Source organism: Diceros bicornis, chromosome 21 (genome assembly GCF_020826845.1).
Source record: "Diceros bicornis minor isolate mBicDic1 chromosome 21, mDicBic1.mat.cur, whole genome shotgun sequence".
NCBI lineage: Eukaryota > Metazoa > Chordata > Mammalia > Perissodactyla > Rhinocerotidae > Diceros > Diceros bicornis.
The window spans coordinates 57,221,952-57,236,433 of record NC_080760.1 but is presented as its reverse complement, the minus strand read 5'-3'; the positions used below and the strand labels follow the sequence as shown (position 1 = coordinate 57,236,433).

The 14,482-nt window shown below is 51.6% G+C and overlaps 1 protein-coding gene across 5 annotated transcripts in view; it reads left to right on the top strand.

The window, feature by feature from the left end:
- The window catches only part of ARHGAP39 (Rho GTPase activating protein 39), a 145,904-nt gene that overhangs the window by 46,000 nt on the left and 85,422 nt on the right, over positions 1-14,482 (top strand). Inside the window, exon 1 of one of the 5 annotated variants that reach the window (XM_058565183.1) lies at positions 3,827-4,181. The exons of the other annotated variants lie outside the window; for them this stretch is intronic. The gene's annotated coding sequence lies outside the window, so the exon portion shown is untranslated. Of the gene's footprint in view, positions 1-3,826; positions 4,182-14,482 lie in introns of those variants that run through there. 5 annotated transcript variants of the gene reach the window in all.

Below are 14,482 nucleotides of genomic sequence, written 5' to 3'. Positions count from 1 at the left end.
TGTAGAAAAAGTATTTTCAGACGTGTACATTTTTAAAAATTGACCTCCCACCTACCCTTTTTCAGGGAAAAAGGTCTTGCAGAGGGAGGGGTGCTCCCAGGATAGCAGGGCCCCAAGGGCAGAAGAGGCAGAGCACCGAGCCCTGCCCGGTGTCCAGCTGGGCACCTCTGTTTGCTGGGACTGCAGGGTTGCCCCCTCCACTGGCTTGTCCCGGGTCCTCTCCACCTTCTGGGTTAGTCGCCTCCACGTGGATCCACACTTCATTGCGTTTTGGTTACGCCGCATTCCATGTGCACCCAACTGCCTGCCTCACCCCGGTGTGTGCCCTGAACCGAGGTTGTTGCCTCGAGGTTGCAATGGCTCTCCCCCCACCGGTGGCCCTGACCACGTGTGTCCTGGTGGCCAGACAAGGCCTGAGCGGGTCAGGCCCGGTGAGGACGGACGTCTGGGCTTGGGGAGGCATTGGAAGACAGTTCTTGAGAGCCCAGTTGCTTTCTAGACCTACATTCAAAATAGACAGGCTGCTCGTATGAGAACTTGCAGAGTGTTGGTGGGAAGAGAGGTCACTGGAAAGTGGTGGAAGCCTTTGGAGCAGTCCCTGTGCCCGTATGTGTCCCCATGCTGGGGCTGCGACTTGGCCGTGACCTCCAGCAGGCTCCTGCCTGTCAGAGCTCCTCCTCACACCTCTCAGTAAGAAGAATTTTAGAGTTTTCAGCCAAAATCAGGCCCATACCCCACCACAGTGCCCTCTGCCCACCTCTGTCATGTTGCCTTCCTGTACCAACTCTACCTTCCCAGTGCACACCTGCTGTTAGTTTTCACAGCTTACAAACACACAGAACAGCTCTTGACCTCTTCCCCCAGGCTACCGCCCTGCGTCCCTGCACCTGGCCTACCTGTGCCTGCTGTCCTTCTCCATCTCTTGAGCCCATCCCCTGCTGCCTGTCTCCAGGCCACCATCTCCTCCCTGCCCCTCCAAGCCCCTCAGTCGTCTCTGCCAGTTCATCTCGCTCTACTCAGTGCCCAGCCCCCTCAGTGAGCCCATCCATTCGTGCCTGTAAACACACTGATCAGGAAAAGTGGAATTCCTGTTAGGTGCATGTTTCTCCTAAACTTGTATCCAAAACTGAGACTGCTTCTGGAACCACAGGTGCCTATGGCTGACTAGCTGCAGGACACAGAGTAAATGCCTTGCACCTCACCTGCTGGAAACCCCTGCTGGTGGCAGCCTCCCCTTCCCCTCAAGAGGGCCTGTCCAGCCCCAGCCTTGGAGGCACCTTACCACTGTGTCTCCATCCTTCCCACACCTGCCTGCTGCCCCTGGTTCAGCCTATGCCTGCCCCCTGGGTTGTCGCCTGTGTGCCTCACGGGGCCGACCTGTTAGGGGCTGTGCACGGGGTGCAGTGAAAGGGGAAGCTCCCTGACACGACACCACAGAGACAGGATGCTGTGACCCGCATGCTCTGGACAAGTGGGAGACTCGTACCAGTTACTAAGAAAGATCCCACAGAGAAGTGAATTGACACTGCTCAGGAGGAGCTGCCTGACTGCGAGGGACAGGGCAACACAGGTGAAATCTTGAGGAGCACGTGCGTCCCGTCCGAGGAGCAGCAGCCCAGTAGTTTAGCAATGGGGAGTATTGGCAGGCGTAGGGAAATGGGACCCTCATGCACACGATGGGGGAGCTGAGATTAGAACAATGCGCAGCAGAGAATTTGGCCCCTGCAGTCACTTGGAAGGCGGGTCTGTGTGTGTGGGCCGGCTGGGTCTGCTGCATCCCTAGGTGCTGGTTCTGTCGTCTGCTTATCCTTTCAGTTCCCAAGAGGCATCTGAAATTTCCCACCATGGCTGTGTCTGTGTCTGCTTTCAGCTTCTGCTCCACCCGTCTGAGGCTGCGGCGTCCTGCTTTGTCTTCCGTTTGGTGGCCCTCTGTCGTGGTGGAGTGTCCCTCTCTGTGCATTGCTGCTTCCTGCTGGGCAGGTGTGGGAATCGCCATACCAGCTCTGCGTGTTTCTGCTCGTCTTCCTGTCGCTCACTTCCAGCCCTTCACGCGTCTCCTGCACTCGCGGTTGGGTTTCTTTCACCCCATGAACATTTACTGATGACTGCAGTACGAGGGGCTGCCCTGGATGCTGCCCACCTCGAGGGCTGTGTGACATAAATGGAGCGAGAGCCTGGGCGCCCACCACTGAACACTGGGCCGCTGTGCGTCTCCCCAGGTCCCAGGCCCGGCTACGACTCAGGAAGCAGCAGCAGAAGCTCTTTGAGGGAGGATGAGCCCCCTCCTTACTTTACTGTTGCTTGTGGCCTGGGGTCAGCTTGCTGTGAACCAAGGCCCTTGGAGAAGGGGCAGAATTGGAGACTCCTTCTGCTGTACCCCACCCCCCTTTCCCCTTCTCCCTGCTCCTGACAGCAGCAAGTGTGTGTGTGGTCGGGGGGTGGTGATCAAATAGCTTCAGGAGGGCTCTACTGATCACCAGCTATAGCGTAGCCTTAGCAGCAATAAGGGATCCACTGTCCCTTCATTTGGCCCCTTCATGAGGGCCTTGGCTTCGGGGATGGCTGGATCCAGGCGCCAGGTAGTCTTTCTTCTTTCCTCCATGTTTTATTTCTGCCTCTTTGTGTTTTTCAAGAAGCCTCTCCCCACTGGGGACAAAGTGGCCCCACAGTTGCAGGCCCCGAGCCCCAAGCTGGTGCTCCTAGCAGGTAGGGCGCTGCTTCTCCTGCAGTCAGAGGGGACGTCTGGCTGCCTTGGCACTGTGCCCATCCTGTGGGCCAGGATGTGGGCAGAGCCACTACTCAAACACTTGAAGGGCCCCAGGGAAGGGGGTCTCGTGGAGGATGGGAGGCAAGAGAATCTTAGACGGGGCCGCAGTCCCTGTGGCGCTTGCCGGGCCCAGTGGGAGCAGCGGGAGCTTTGGAGCTTGAGTTCAGACATTGGTCTTTTCAAAATAGTACCTAGGAGTTCTGCCTCGTAAACCTCGTTTTCTGTCCTGTGAAGTGAGGAGAGACGCAGCTGCCACCTCTTTGGGTGCAGAAGAGGGAAACGGGATGGTTTTTGCACAGCTCTTGCTGGGCATTATACAGTATACAGTAGGCGCTCAGTAAATGACGCAGCCAGGGCAGGGGCGATGCCGGTTTAGACTCTTAGGTCAGAAGCAGTTTGTGGACGTCTTCATGGGTGCTTTGAAACAGATTAGAATGCAGTTTGGTGTCTCCATTAGAATGGTGTCTGGGGGGGATGTAGCACATCACGCTCTAGTCTGAGCCCAGTGAGTTGGGGGTCCACGCTCCCTGGCCTTCCCCGGACCGCGTAATTACTGATGGGGGTGACTGCTGTTGTACATACAGAAGGCTCTCTCTGTCGTGAGTCGCTCTCCCATCAAACCCACAAGCTGGCTGTGCATTGCGCATTGAGTGCAGATAGCCCACCCCGACGGTCGACATTGCTGAGTTCAGTTATTTGTGAAGCTCGGTGGTGTGGCAAGCAGGCCAGGTCAGTGTATTGGAGTGACTGCGTGGTTCTAGGTTTCCTTAGAAATCAGCGGGAGCTCTGCGTGGCCGGTCGGCTCCCTCCGAGCAGGTAGCTGTGGCCCTGCCTGTTGGTAGTACATGGTTTTCCTGTCAGCTTTCTGGTCCCCTTGATACCGAGAAGCACCGTGATATTTTATAGCTGCGATGCCTGAGACTGCTGGCTCTGGGAGCACGTCACATATGCTCCTTTTTTCCGTCTGGCATGCTGTTTTCATGACCGCAGACGACTGATTTGAAGCCCAGGTCCGTTACCGGGAGGCGTTGTGTTGGTTCTCTCTGCTCATCTGCCCGTTGCATGCGTTGTGGGCGGGGACTGTGGCTGAGCAGCTTGTCCTTTGACATTTGGTGAGAACTCGCTTTATGCCCTGATGTGTGGTCAGTTATCAGGAATGTTCCACGGATAGTAGAAAAGAATCTGTGTCCTGTGTGCCCCCGAGATGAAGCCTGGTTAGCTGTGCCGTCTCTTCTTCCTCACAGATGTGAGAACCCCCACTGCACGGTTGGCCGCCCGGTCTCTTGTTCTGTCGGTTTGCTTTCTGCGCCTGGAGCTGTGGGCGAGAGTTGCTGCGTCTCCTGGGCCGGTGGAAGGCCTATTTCTAGCAGCGCCTCTGCCCAGCATTCATGGAGCTGCACCAGCTTTCTCTCTGGTCAGTATATCTAGTCTGTTGTTGACTTTTTGAATTTCACATCCTTATGTTTTAAATCTGTCATAAAGCGTATGTCAGTATCTTTAAAACTCTGGTCTGACAATCTTTGTCTTATCTAGACTGCTGGTCCATTTACATTTATTAGGATTATTATGTTTGAATTTATTCCTTACTTTGTGCTCTTTCTGTCTTGTCATTTTGGGACAGATTGCTTTTTTTCTCCTTTCTTAACTTCTTTTGGATTGATCATTTTGTTCTAGTTTCTTTTTTCTCCTCTACTAGATTGGAATTCGTTCACTCAGTTTCCATAGTGACTGCCCTGGGTATTTTAATATATGGAATTCATTTATCAAAATCTAAGGTTAATCCATACTTTTACCCTCCTCCAAACAGTTCAAAGATCTTAGAACATTGTGAGTCTGATTACTTCCATCCCACCTGTAGGCCTGACCTCTCCCTCTCCCGGCCAGCAGCACCTGCTTCCTTGGGGCAGAGGGGTTGGGACCAGGTTTCCTCGGTGGCCGCAGCCTCGGGGTGTCTGGGAGCAGGTTTATCCCCAGGGCCCATCCAAGGCTGTGTGTTCCCTCCCCTCCCTCTTCAAAGCTGTACAAATGCTCAAGATTGGCTGCTGGCCAGGCCCTCGGATGCCAGGTGGCAAAGGGATCCTTCATTTCTCCTGTTCCTGGTTTTACTTAGTTTTTGCCCTCTGAGGTTCTGAACTGTCTTCCCAAATCATCAGTGGATTTAGAACATTTTAAAAATAGTTTAAAACTCTCATAATATTGTTTGTTTGTTCTCTCTTGGAGGGTTGGTCAAAGCTATGTAGTTCATTATTCTGACAGAAATGGAAGTGTTCACTCCAAAAATGTTTATTTCCGGTCGGTGCTGCGGGCTGGTCTCCTTTGTCAGGGTGGGAGCATGGCTCCTTCTCCTAGGCCACTGTCACCTTTCACGGCCACTCCTAGTTCTCCCGTTGGTCTGGTGGGGCTCGGCCCTTCCAGGAAGTCACTGTCCCTTCTATTGCTGGGATGTGGCAGAAAAGAGCCTCTGACAGTCAGAGGTAATGAAATGTTTCTCGAGCTTATCAGCAGTTTTCTGGAACCTCCAGTGAGTAACTGGAAGGGACCCCCCCAGAAGCAGCGAAGCCCCCTCAGGCCCACTCATGACAGAACGGCGCGGCCCCTGAGGCCCTGCTGCGCCAGGGCCCTGTGCAGACCCCAGACGATCCGTTACCTGGTGGCTGCTGCACCATCTGTAGGTGTGCCAGGCTCAAATCTTCTGTGTTTTCTGGTTACATGCTTTTCCTAACGTTTTTCTGTCCTGCTTTCCATTGGATAAATAAAATAGTTTCTATTTTGTTTTATTTTCTTCTGATACTTGATTAACATTTCATCATACACTCTCTGTGAGTCCTCCTAAAGGAGCCTCTCGTTGCTCTGTTCTCCTCTTGGGCCTGAGAACTGACCCTTCGTGGTTTTGACTGAAAATGTTGTTTTATTCCTTTGAAAACCCTGAACGTGTGGTTTAGCCCGTGGTGAGTGTCTTCCCACTTGCTTCCCTGCTCGCTGGCCCTCCCTCCTTGCTCGGTAACATTCGTCAGCAGTTACACTCACGGGGTCTGTGGGTGGGAAGTTGTGCTATTGCTTCTGTGTTGGAAAATGACTTTATTTACTCCTATTTCTGAAAAATAATTTAGGCAACCTTAGAACCCCATGTTGGTTGTCCTCTAAGTTCTGTGGGTTTCATTTTCCCATCACGTGGCCGCAGACCTGTGGCTGCTCAAGAAATGCTCCACCTCCCCTCGTCAGTTGCCTCTTCGCTGGGCTCTGTTCAGCTGCGTGGGTTTATCTGATTGTGGGAATTGGCAACCTTTGCATTCCCGAACTGTCTGCTGGCCTTTCAGCCTTAGGGGATGGTGAAGTACTCAGGAGGTAGCAGGCTTACGTTCTAGAACACAGACTTCCTGAGAGTGAATCAGATCACCGGCAGGATGTGAGAGGATGCGCCAGGCTGGCCCTGGGGGTCCCGTGTAAAGGCGGGGAGGATGGTGTGCTTCGGCCTGAGTGCCAACAAGGGGACTGTGTGAGTGGAACAGGCCAGGGGCCAGCAGGGGCAGGACAGCCTCCTGGCAGATGGCCCCTGTCTGGCGTTTTCGGTCTGGACAAGAAGTGTCGGACAGAGGGTGCTGTTTAGTGTCCCAGTTGCTCACCCCCGCCAAGGGCACCACCGGTGGCCGTGGGCTATGGGGAATCTGTCACCATCTCCTCCATGTCATAAGTGTGGAAGTTGCTTGTGGAGAGGTCAGGGGCGGGGCCCGGTGCAGGGGTGCCCAGGGTGGAGCATGTCCACCAGGGAATGAGGAGCAGCATGTGGGGAGGGCCATCCTGGAAGCCAGCAGGCCTGAAGCCATCGCTCTGGTGAGCGCTGAGGGCTGCCTCCCGTGGCCGGCTCCTCCGTGCAGGAACTGCTCTCACACGCACTCTCACTTATGTGCACACGTGCTCACATACACGGTCAGCACCACCCAGGCTGCACATAGCCAGAGCCGCCGGCCTGGGCAGGTAGGATAGGCTCAGTCCCCTTGGCGCCCGCCCTGCTCTCACCAGGTGGACCGGCCCACGAAGACAGGCTGGGGGTGCCTGAGCTCGTGCGTGATGAGTAGGTGCAGCGGGACCCTTGTCCGTGTGAGGAGCATTGCCGGCACCAGGAGCAGACTGCAGCTTCCTGGGGCTCGTTCTCCAAACAGACCCCCTCAGGAGCCAGCACAGAGCGTCTTCTGTTCCAGAACTCACATAGGAAGTTGGAATCAAGAACCTTCTCGCCCACTCGTGACCAGAATTTTCCCTTGGAGCCCTGGGGGAAGGGGGGACGGCAGGAGGCCGGGAGGGTGGTTTGGGGGCCCCCCGTAGCATGTTGTGTAGGCACCAGCATCTCGTCCTGCTCTGGGTGTGTCCCTTGCCCGCCAGCCGTCCTGGCCATCCCTCTCAAGGCTCTGAGCAGCAGCACAGGCCAGGTCTGCGCCAGCGAGTGACCCTGGGTCGCCATCTCCTCATCTGTGGGACAGGACTGAGCAGGACCTGCCTCCCGAGGTGGAAGGAAGGACCTAAGCAAGCCCCTCATGGTAAGGGTCCAAGAGGTGGACAAGCCTACAGCTGCTGAGAGCATAGCTGGCGCTGGCAGAGAGCAACTATTGTCGTCGAGTGAATCTTTCACACGTATTTACTGCCCCCGTTGTGCCAGGCACTCTTCAAGAGGCAGGGGCTGGGGGGCACTGAACAGTGAGGGGAACTGTCTCCTCATCCCCTGAGCAAGGGGCAGCAGAAGGGAGGGGAGTGGGCCCTTGGTCTGCGTGACAGCGGGCCACCATGTTCTGTGGCTCAGAGCCCAACTCTGCTGCACTGTGTTGTCTGAGGGGCTCGCACTGGGGGGTGTCTGCCCGTGACCTTGCCAAGGTGTATCTCTGGTGCCTTTCAAGGTAGCGAACCTCCTTCAAGTGAGGGGTCTGTGTGGAGTACTTTGCGGGGACTGGGTCAGGACAAAGCAGGGAATTTACGTATAGGATGGCAGCATGACCCTGGGGCCAGGAACGTCCTTTCCTAGCCTCCCATTAGTTGCTTCTGGAAACAGGCAAAGGTCCCCAATCAGGAAGCTGTGAGGCAAGTTCTTTTAAAGGCCCATAGGAAGTCACTGAGCAGAAGAGAGGGGCAGGGAAGGGGCAGACTCCGCTGTCTCCACAGCGGCCCACAAGAGGCAGGGGAGATGTGCCCTAGGAAACAGCTAAGAATTGGAGAAATACAGGTTTTGAGACTTTTTGAGAGACGTTGTAGTAACCACTAATAGAAAGGAAAACATTCTATTCTTTTGAAAATACGATTTTAAAAATAAGTCCAGATGACAAAAACAGAATATAAAACTATGGGAAGGAAACAAAAGCAAGATAAAAGAAATAGCCTGAGCATGAGAAAAATGTTTCAAATCCCACTGTAAAAAGCAAAAGGCTCCCTTCAGATCCTGATACCAGAGGCAGTCATGCAGCAGGAGGGGTGGGCGGGTGGATGCAGGCGGGGCTGCCTGTACTGCTCTTTCCTGTGCTTCTGGTTGGCCTGTCATATTTCAGGAGTTTTATTTTCCTCAAGGACCCTGGGTCGGGGGCAGGGGTGCCTCTTCTCTTAACCTCCCAGGGTTGGCCCTGTTGGCGGACGTGTGTCCTGGCCGCATTCTCGCTGGCGCTGGCCTGAGAGGAGGGACAGGGGAGAAGAACCCTCCATAGTCGACCTGAGCTGAGCGGTTCCCTCCTTCCTCCGCCTATCACACTCCTGTGCCACTCTTTCATTCACAAGGAGACTTCTGTTAAGAAATCAGCACGTTATTTCATTCCACTTAGTGTTTGTTGGTTCACTGAGCAAAGGTCTAGGCACTGGGGATGCAGTAGTCAGTAGAAGGTATTATTCTAATTTAGTGTATTTTTAAACAATCACAACGAGATTTAAGTAATGAGAAAAACATTCTCTCCTGCAAAGTGCTGCCAGCACTCTCCTTCCATGATGGAGATCTAGGCCTCCCTCTGTCCTGGTGCCTGAGGTCACTGTGCCACCCCCAGACCCTCCCTCACTGAAGCCCCCATGTTGCCATGAGGGGCTGAGGCAGTTGGGTGGTGTCTCCCACCACCTGGAGGCTGGGGCGCTCAGCCTGGGGGGGTCCGTGGGCACTGGGAAGGTGAAAGGAATGTTCATGTTTGTGTCAAAGCAGCCTTGCAGCACCCAGAGCTGCTGTCCCCTCGTCACAAAGCCTCTCACGCTGTGCTCCTTTCTCTTGGAGCCCAGTGGGCCGCGCCATGCTTTTGGAGGGTTTTGGGAACAAGCCAGGACCCTGGTGTGGGGCTGTTCTCAATCACAGGCCAGCTTCTCTGTTCCAAGCACTGGCATGTGAACATGGGATGGATATTTTGTTTTCTCTAAATGGTCCCACAGGGGCCTCTGGTGTGGTTTGTTAGTGAGGGAAGCCCAGGAAGGTGAAGATTGCCGGAGCACAGCTTTGCTCATGGTGGGCATGTGAGCAGAGCAGGGCCATGAACCCCCGTGGGTCTGTGTGTCCTGACTGCTTGTCCTGGACCCCTCGGGGCCAGTGCTGTCTCCAGAGCGGCAGCTTTCCCAGTGGGTGCTGGAACAGCAGCACCACCCTCAGAGATCATTTTATGTTGCAGCAAAGTGGCTCCTTTTCTATATGGGGTGTGGCCTGACATGCTTTCCCAGAAAGGTTTGAATCCATGACTTGCTGATGGGATGATCACAGTTTTGGCTGTGATTGGCCTGTCCTTTGGAGGAGGGGAGTTGATGAGAACAGCTGCTGCAGGAGGCGTGAATGTGGAAATGACAGCCTGTCCTGTTCCCTGAGCGGGGAGAATGGGGCATTGTACCTCCAACTTAGAGCCAGGCTTTCAGAACATGAAACTGAGAGGCGTTCATTGTTCAGAACTTGGAGAACTTATTAAAAACAGCATTGAGAATGGAACTTAGGCCTTCTGGAAATGATGGCTGAGTGAAGACTTGTTTATTCTACTTCCCTCCCTGCAACTCACTGAAATGAACAAAAAGAATGAAAAATAGGGAACAAGATTTAGTCTACAATCAATCTAAGGAATAGCCATAGCCAGAGGAGGATGTCAGCCAGCCGGGGAAGAAGAGTGAAAGCCAAAGCCTTGAGCAGGGCGGAGTGTGTGTTTGACACAGAGGATTTTTAGGGACACCGTTGGCGGCATTTACTGGACAGAACAGGGTCTGTGGTTTGGGTGGGCCTTGGGAGGGAGATTAGCTGAAGAAGGAAGACTCAGGCACTCCGCCTGCATTTCCTGCATGATCCAGGTCTTAAGAGTAGAATGGGGAAGAAGGGAAGGGAAACCACAACTCGCTGTGGAGCTGCCGACCTCTGGCAGTTCCTCAGGTCTTGTTATCTGCTGGCTGCTCTCCTGGGATGCAGCTTCCAGCAACAATTTGGATTGTTGCTCGCAGGCAAACAGTCGCCTTGAAGGAGCTGTTGGATGAGGGCCTTCTGTGTGCCAGTGGAGCTTGCCTTGCCACCTGCCCACCCGCCTCCCAGCACCAGCTGTGACCAAGGCCCCAGTGGTTGCTCAGAAACTTTGAGGAGACTCTCTTGCTGGAACTAGAGGGAAGAAACTTCTGGTGGTATTCGGGGTGTTGCTGTTTGGGGCACGGAGAGAGCCCACCTGAAAGTGCAGCCAGCCCGAGCAGAGGGTCTGAACGCAGACAGCCTGTCAGGTGAGGGTGCAGGTCTCCCTGTCTTCAGTTTGAGTCAGGTTTCTGTCACTTGCAACCAAAAAAAATGTCCTAATAGCAGAAACTCATTTCCACAGAAGAGCATGTAAGAAAATTTGGCAGTAGAGCATTCTGGAACAACATACCTGAGTTCAGCTGCCCTAACTCAGTCGCCTTTCTTATTAAAGATGAGTAGTGGGCTGGCCGGTGGCTTAGCGGTTAAGCGCACGCGCTCCGCTGCTGGCGGCCGGGGTTCGGATCCCGGGCGTGCACCGACGCACCGCTTCTCCCGCCATGCTGAGGCCGCGTCCCACATACGGCAACTAGAAGGATGTGCAGCTATGACATGCAACTATCTGCTGGGGCTTTGGGGGGAAAAAAATAAATAAATAAAATCTTTAAAAAAAAAAAAAAAAGATGAGTAGTAATCAGAAGCCAACATGGGACCCTATGTAGACACTAAAAGAATGAGAAGAAAAAAGGAAATGAGCACAGTTAAACAGCTGGTGAAGAGAACATTTAGAAGAAGAATTAACCAGGAAACAGAACTTTCTCTGTATACTAAAAAATACAAAATTCAAGGTACATAAATTAGGAGAAAAGAATTCAAAGACAAGACAAGATAGCAGGAGAGAAAGTGAGCTGGCAGAGCTGAGGTAGGAATTTAAAGACAAAAAAACATTACACACATGAGAGCCGCATGAGCAACAGCAGATATCAGTATGGATACTGCTGAAAAAGAATCAGTCACCCAGAGGAGAGGCTCCTTGGGAAGAACATGCTACCTAGAGAAAAATAAACAAAAAGGTGGTCAGAGAGAAGATGCCAGAGCATCATGGCTGCAGGGAGACCCGATGGGGGCCGTGGTGGGTGTTGGAGTCTGGAGAAGAGGCAGTGTGCAGGGTATGAGAGGACGAGTAAAGCCGCACCTCCCTAGAGTAAAGGAGAGGCGACTTTGCACATTGAGAGGGTGCATCCTGTTTCTGGAAAAATTGGATACAAAATGGCCAGTGCCAGGACAGGACCTGGGAGATTAGCCGAATCCTTTGTACAAGCCCAGCCCACCTCATTCTCTGCTCTGGAAAGCAGTAGAGGTAAGGCATCAAGGTGAGGGAGAGGAAAGTGTCCTCCAGGAAGTCACACTGAGCCGGGATAACGTTCCTGTGTGGCACGCCCGGCCTCAGGAAGGGGTGCTCCACCTCACTGAGGTGTGTCTGCTAGGTGTTCCACTCTGCAGCTGTGGAAAGAAGGTCGCGGTGGAGAGTCATGTTCCCCTCCTTGAGGGCAGAGTATCTACCTAGATTTTCCTTTTGCAGAGAGATTTGTTTCTTCTCCCCACTTTACTCACTTATTTGCTCATTTATGTCAGTATGGATTTGTGGCTGTTTATTTTATACTTTGGGTTATAATCTAGTATGACCTTCTCTTTCGCTGAGTTTGATCCAGCTTTGGTCCTCGGGAGCTCTTTCAGTTGTCTTCCTCGTCCCTTTGACAGACCCCATCATTGTGGGATTTTGTTGTTGTTTTAGCTCTAACTTACTTTCTGGCTCTACAAGATCCTCCCGGCTCATCATGTCTGTTTCCTGTCTCAGTCATGTCAGCCATTTCTGCAAGGATTCCTGGTTCCTGTTACTGCAGAACGGTGTTAGAGCCGAGATCTGGGCACTGGGTATGCTAGTTGCTATGGGCTGTTGTTGCTTCTAGGCCCTCTGAGCTGACAGAGCCAGGAAATATATTTGTATATATTGACCTATGTATATACATACATACATAAATATTTCTAGATGTAGCCATCTGTATCTATATTACACTAAACTTGAGTTTCTACTGGTCTCTCCTACTCCAATCCATCACCACATGGATCATTGTAGACTCCTCCCCTCGCTTATTTGTAACCTTCTACTCCAACAGCGAGAAACCTGGCTCCCGCCATGTGCCATCCTTTTGCTTAATTGTTTAGTTCCAGGTTACACATGTAGCAGCATCACATTTGTAAACCATACTCCTGGGAACAACTTGATCCGCTAGAGCACATGCTCACGAGCAGTTCCTGGTGCCTTCAGTCTTACAGCCTCCACTCATTTCCACAGTGACTCAGCACCTTTTCTCCCACGCCTACCCCGCAGTGAGGTTGTTTCATACATTTGTAATGCAGTTAGATTGTTTTGTAATATGTTGCATTCCATCCTGAGAACCCTTGACCTCCTAAATTATTTTCTTTTAAATTTGTATACATTAAAGTTCACTTTTTTTTGCTATAAAGTTCTGTGTTTTGAGAAATGCATAGTGTCAGGTATCCACAATGGTGGTATCATACAGAGTGGTTTTGGCACCCTAAAAAATCCCGTTGCTCACCCATTCAACCTTCCCCCCTCCCCTGAGTCACTGGCAGTCACGATCTTTTTACCATCACTATAGTTTTGCCTTTTCCAGACTATCATATACTTGGAATCATTCAGTATGTCATCTAGAACAAACATTTCAAGTCCTGAATTATACAGTATGCCAAAGTAAATTCCAGGTGGATTAAGAAATGTGTTTATTCAGTAAATGTTTGATTGGTTACTCTGTGTCAAGGATATAGTGGTTAACAAAACAAACATCATCTCTGCCAGCACGGAGCTTACCCTCTAGTGGGGGAGACAAATTAAGTATCGCAGTTATAATAATTCATTTGTGTAACTGTACAATACTAGACAAAAGTACTTGGACCGCCACCTATGCACCAGATGGGTAACAGGATCAGATTTACGCTCCCACCTGGAACTAATAAAAAGCTGAACAATATATATGAAGCCATGGTTTTCTAAACTTTGGGTAAGAGGCAATAAAGTACAGTGATTCCTGTGAGGTGAGACTCTACCAAGATGAACGCAATGATTTCCCCAGCTGACTGCATTGGGGGGGGTTCCAGGTTGTGTTGTGAGGTGGCAGAGCCTGGGAGACTCCCCCAGTTCAGGAGGTGGAGCTTAGAGTTTGCAGGAAAGAGTCTCAGAGAGCAGAGAGCTGCAAACAGACAGAGCTTGAAGATGTGTAGAGGGTCTCCCTAAGTTTTCAGCAGAGTGCTGATCAGCATATGGGTATGAGTAAACCAACAGAGGCCAGGGAAAGAATCACCCAGAAGGATTAGAGGGAACGGCACTCAGAGCTCTCACAACACTGTGAAGAGTGCCTTGTCATCAGGCAGACTGAAAGCCTTCATAATTAACAGGGCATTTGATAGACTACTCAGTGGAGACTAATTAGCCCTAGCATAAATGCTGATCTTGTGCCCAAACTTAGAAGCAAAAACCAAAAGTTTCACACTGTTTCCAAGTAACTGTATCCCAAAACAAAGTTCAAGAATATTTATAGGAATACAAAAATATACTGCTTCCAAAAGGATAAAATTTACAATGTCTGGCATCAAATCAAAAATTACCAGGCATGGAAAGAAACAGGAAAATACAACCCACAATGCAGTGTAAAGTCAATCAAAACTGAGGCAAAACTGACTCACATGTTAGATTTAGCAGACAGGTCATTAAAGCAGTTATTATAACTATTTTCCATATGTTCAAAAAGCTAAAGGAAATATTAGGCACATTAGGTAGAGACATAGTGAAGTGTAAAGACAGTGAACTAAAAAAAATCCAAAGTAAACTTCTGGAGTTGAAACTAAGACGTCTGCATGCAGGGGCCGGCCTGGTGGCGCAAGCGGTTAAGTGCACGTGCTCCGCTGTGGCGGCCTGGGGTTCACTGGTTCAGATCCCGGGCGTGCACTGACGCACTGCTTGGCAAGCCATGCTGTGGCAGCATCCCATATAAAGTGGAGGAAGGTGGGCATGGATGTTAGCCCACGGCCAGTCTTCCTCAGCAAAAAGAGGAGGATTGGCAGTTCTTCCTCACCAAAAAAAAAAAAAAAAGTCTGCATGCAAAACACACTGGATGGGATTAATGCCAGATTAGACATTGCAGAAGAAAAGGTTAGTGAACTTGAAGACAAAGCGGTAAGAACTATCCAAACAAACAAGGAGAGAAAAAGTACTT